Below are 5,615 nucleotides of genomic sequence, written 5' to 3' on the forward strand. Positions count from 1 at the left end.
TAGATAACTTACTGCAGACATCATGTCACACTGGCACGTCCTAGACAAGCTGCATTTTGTTTTCATTTATTATAATTCTCTAGGTGAAATGCAAGAAATAATGTTATAACTTATAATCTTATTGCCTTTCTTTATTAAACAACAACAAATTATTACTGTTCATATTGCCTTTTATTTAATATTCAAAACATAATAATTATGGACTAATATATCATAAGTATATAATAGAAGCTAGAAGTGTATTTACTGGGAATTATAATTGCAGTAGATTATTTTTTACATGCAACCATTACTTGATACACCCACTCAATTTCATCTGTAAAGATCGAGCTACCTAGCTAGCTATCAAAGAACTCTGAAAACACGATAGTGTATAGCTCATACAAGCAGCGGCGAATCATCCATTTCTCCCTCTCGGCAATAAGTCCACTTCTATAGTAGATTTGGTACGTGACTAAGACTTGTCAGTTAAAATCAGTGCCGTATGCAGGCTGCTAAAGAAGTACAAGGATACAGTAACAATAGTCCGTCGTCCTGGGTCTGGATGCCCTACCAAGTCACCCCAGAAGTACTAAAGATAGTGGAACAGCAAAAGAGGAGACAACGAAACAACTGCTGTGCAATTGCAAAAAGTACTAGCTGATGAAGGCCGCTCACTTTCTCTAAAAAGCATCCTTACATCTTGTTTGAAGCTCGGATGGACTTTCAGAGGAAGCGCGTACTGGCAAGTGATACGGGATGCCAACAAGAAAAAGCATTTAAAGTGGGTGAGGGAAAACCTAGCAGAGGCACTAGAAAATGGTTTTCAAGATGTCTTGCGAACCGATGAATGTAGTATTCAATTGGATGAACATAATAGGTTCTGTTATAGAAAGAAAGCAGAACCTCCAAGACCTAAACCAAGACCAAAACATCTATGCAAAGTCCATGTATGGGCTGGCATCAGAAAAGAAGAGAAAATATTTATCATTACTTGTAGCGGTATAATGAATGCTGTAGCTTTTATTGAGGTTCTTAAAAATGGGCTCATTCCATATCTTGAGAACATAATTGGAACGCTAGATTCATGCAAGACAACGACCCAAAGCATTCCTCAAACTGGTTAAGGTACTTTGGAATGAAATTTTAATATTTTTTTAATAGCTGCCATCTTATTGTAAAGAAAAAGTTGTACAACTTGTGCTATTTTTAAATTTTTACTATGCACTGTTTAGAAGATATAGATCATTTAACTTTAAATATTAAATAAAATTCCTGCATAACTTTTCTTACTTTATACGCCATCTTTGATCTTGTGTCATTTCTGGATACCTCTGTATATAATAAAACTGGTTGGAGAAATTAATTGCAAGGTGGGGTTAAGTTATGACATCATATTAGTCAAACCATTAATAAAAATGGCCACCAGTATGTATTTCCTGACTATTGTTTATTTAGCTGTTTCATCTGATGAATGCAGGCTTTATGAAGCTCTAAAGCTTGCAATAGTGGCATAATGAAGGCAAATACTCAATCAAGTTTGTATGCAGTAAATGCTTTTGTGATACACTGATGTTTGAAAGTCAACAAAACTTTATGAGAGATTGCAGTCCATTTTGCAAAACTTAAAAAACTTTTGCCAAAAGATGCAACATACATCAATAGAAAATAGTATTATAAACACAATGATATTACTAAAAATTAAAGTACTCTCATCATGTTCAAGCATTCTTTACTCAGATTTCATCCATTTTACAAAGTTTAGTAAAGTTTATTGCATCTCACTATTGAGAAAAAAATTAAAAAATTATATTTTGTAGAAAAAATATAAAGAAAACAATTTGTGTTCTGAAATCTAAATTGTGCATTCAGCCCGTTGTACCTTAAAATCATGGCTAGAGTGTAACAATGTAAATTGGTGGAAAATTCCAGCAGAATCACCAGATCTAAATCAAATAGAGAATATGTGGCACGAGATAAAACAATATCTTCGTCGAGAAGTTAAACCAACTAATAAAGAAGAACTAATATCAGGAATACTCAAGTTTTGGGATACTGTGGATACAACAAAATGTAAAAAAGTACATGAATCATCTTACTAAAGTCATGCCATAAGTCATTTAAATGAATGGAGGACCAACAGGATATTAGTTTTATCATTTTGCAGAATTGAGTATAATGTTTTATAATTATAGAGCTTTTAAAAACACAATCAAATGTGCTAGTGACACCACCTTTAAAATTTCAAGACACAAAGTAATCAGCACAAATACTCCTTAAATGATAAATTAGCAGAAAAATACAATGAGTGTATATAAATCAGGACAAAATTATAATATTGAGTGTATATGCTGGAAGGATCACAATATCACTGGTAAAAACCCAATAGAATACAACCTTACACAACAATCACAGTTTCACTCTCTCTTTCTCTCTCCGTCTTACTAATAGTTAATATTCACAAACATATTACATGTACTCTGGTATTAGCAATGATACAGATGCAGTGTACTGGCTTGCACAAATTAGAACTTAACAGTTCCATCTCTCTCTCTCTTTCTCTCTCTGGCTGTCTCTCTCCTTCGCACACATAAAAACAGACACACACACAGACTGTAAAAAGGGATGTAAAATTTAAAGAATATATCTCTATGTTACAAATATTCAATGTTGACAAACACATCGCAATACATGTATATGGCATTAATAGAACACAGCCTTGCACAAATTGGACAAAACGCAGCAATATTGATGTATATCACTCATAGCTTATCTACTCTTGCCTATAGCATATAGTTGCAAACACAAAACTACTACTAATTAATAAACCACATATGGAAGTGACCATCGTCTCTGTCACTCTGGTCCTCTATCTCTCTTCTCTCACTCAATAAAAGTTTTTATTTGTAAGTATATATGTACAAATGCAATAGAACACAGCCTTTCACAAATTGGATAGTAATCCACAGTTCCAGCAGTATCTAAAGCACCATTGTTCTTTACTTTTAGTCCATTATAGTCACAAAAACAGAATTACAAACACAATATGCATAATTCCTACATGGTATCTCCTCTCTCTCTCTTTCACTAACAATTTCTCATAATATGTAATGCGTATCAATTACAGCAGTAGAAAGCATAACAGAAATAACTATAATTGGTAGCAAATACATATGCATACATTTACAATGAAAATTGAGTATATACCTGAGTAAATGTACATAGTACAATGGATGATACACACATGTACATGATTGTCAAATAGATTTAATGTCATGTACGAAAATTCTCGACAAAGGTACTGAGTTCATTAGTTTTTTGTCGATCACCAGCATTATATTCAAGACAAAAATTTGCCATACTTGAAATGGCAGTTGATGACAACTTTTCATTAATAGACAGCATTATTCTTCCATAAAAATATACATCTAAGAGAACCAACTGCTTATGTACTCCATCTTTGACATCTGGAGCCACTTGCAGGTGATACTTTTTGTATCTTTCTCTACCTTTGATGGAGAGGTCATAAAATCTAGCAATTTCTTCAAAGCAAGCCTTATCAAAATCAATTATAACTGGTTCTACGTGTCTATTGATCACATGAACAACATTGTCATTCTTTTAATTGTTATGGAGTATAAGTCCTTTGTTATGGTAATGTAAATAATTGAGTCCTGTAGCAATACCAGCTAAGAGCCTTTTCTATTGGTCAATGGTCACTGACAAATGCCCACGATTCAATAAATCGTAAATAGAACAAGACTTGCCATGAAAACAATGATAACAGAGAATCAAGCAATTATAGCCTCTAGACGTACTCATAATACCATGATGAAACGTTACATTATGATTGCAACAGTACGATAGTATGTGTGCCTCATTCATTACAACTTTGATACAAGCCATTTGTGGCCCAATAGTTGACAAGTAACACTTGCCAAATACACCTCCCAACATAATTATTCGTCTTGGAAAATGTAACTTCATGTTCTTGAAATTGACAAATGTTATTCAAAAGAGATTTATCATTAACTTTCATATAAGCAGGATTAGCAGCTGATGGCTTTGTTGCTGCTCCCCCACGGTAAAGAGAGCTTGCTAGTCCAGATGTCAAATGCCACTTTTTTCTTACAGTAGTTCTAAGTAATGACCTAAACACACAAACACAGACACATAAATACAAAGCATACATAAATATAAGGCCTTATAGTGTCATATTCCTATTCAACTCCTCGTTTTTCCCAGCTAGGGCTATAGACTGACAATGACATTTATCCTTCTCCATCTTTAAAGATTCAATCCTTTGCTTCATACGTTCCTTTCTTCCTTTGCCTCTTTTCTTTTTCTTCCATTCTCAGTGTTATGTAGTTTGCTCTTAGGCTTTTTATCAGATTCCATCTCGGATTCCATCACACAGTCGATCAACGTACATGTACACATGTGTAAAAATCACTCACTCGAATTGGCCAATTTTAATTATTTCTATTTAATTAATAATAATGACTATTGTTGTTACTATTATTCTAAAATGTCTTTCCACTACAACAACAGAGCATCATAAATAATTTTTTATTTATGTAGCATTAAAGATTTCTTTTGAAGTCCACTAGCATGATGATTAATTGCATTAATGCACTTTGTCCACAATGCCTCAAACTTCACTGTATTATCTGAATAAAGGGTTAGCATCTTTTGCTTTAAGGCATCAACTTTTTCTACTGGTAATCACTTTTTACCTGTAAGTCCATACACTGTGCATTGTTTTAACACTTCTGTGCCAAAGTAAGATTCGACAGCTAATCTCACAGCTAGTCTTCCTGCATTTCTGTACTTGGGATATTTACATACTACAACATCTGGGTCTAGCAGTAATGGCTCTTGAAATACTGGCGACTGACCTTGTAATGATATCAAATTACATACAGGTGGACCAAGCGGTGGTGGAGAATTTGACAAAGGTGGAGTTCCTGATGGAGTAATAACTGGCTGATAAATTTAAAGGGACTGAGCAGTCAATTGTTGTACCGAAGTGAGAGATTGCTGAACAGGAGTAATTGACTGGTGAACAGGAGTGACTGGTGAACATGAGTGACTGGCTGCTGAACAGGAGTGACTAGCTGCTGAACAGGAGTGATTGGCTGCTGAATTGGAGCGACTGGCTGGTGAACAGGAGTGATTGGCTGTTGAACAAGAGCGACTGGCTGGTGAACAGGAGTGACTGGCTGGTTAACAGGAGTGACTGGCTGGTGAACAGGAGCGACTGGCTGGTGAACAGGAGTGATTGGCTGCTGAGCAGGAGTGACTGGTTGCTGAACAGGAGCGACTGGTTGCTGAACAGGAGTGACTGGCTGCTGAACAGGAGCGACTGGCTGCTGAACAGGAGTGATTGGCTGCTGAACAGGAGCGACTGGCTGCTGAACAGGAGTGACTGGCAAATCAATATCTGGCGGAGGTGAATTCATATAATGTTGAACAGAATGTACAGTAACTGGCATCAATTGAGGCTGGGTCTCATGACTCTGTTAATAGATGTGATACATGTAAAGTAAACATGTACATACAATTTTCCCAAATAAGTGTGTGGTTATGTTTCAGTACTGTGACATTAAGAAAGAGTACTGGTTCTCGAACTTCTC

Source organism: Amphimedon queenslandica, unplaced genomic scaffold (genome assembly GCF_000090795.2).
Source record: "Amphimedon queenslandica unplaced genomic scaffold, v1.1 AMPQUscaffold_13425, whole genome shotgun sequence".
Taxonomy (NCBI): domain Eukaryota; kingdom Metazoa; phylum Porifera; class Demospongiae; order Haplosclerida; family Niphatidae; genus Amphimedon; species Amphimedon queenslandica.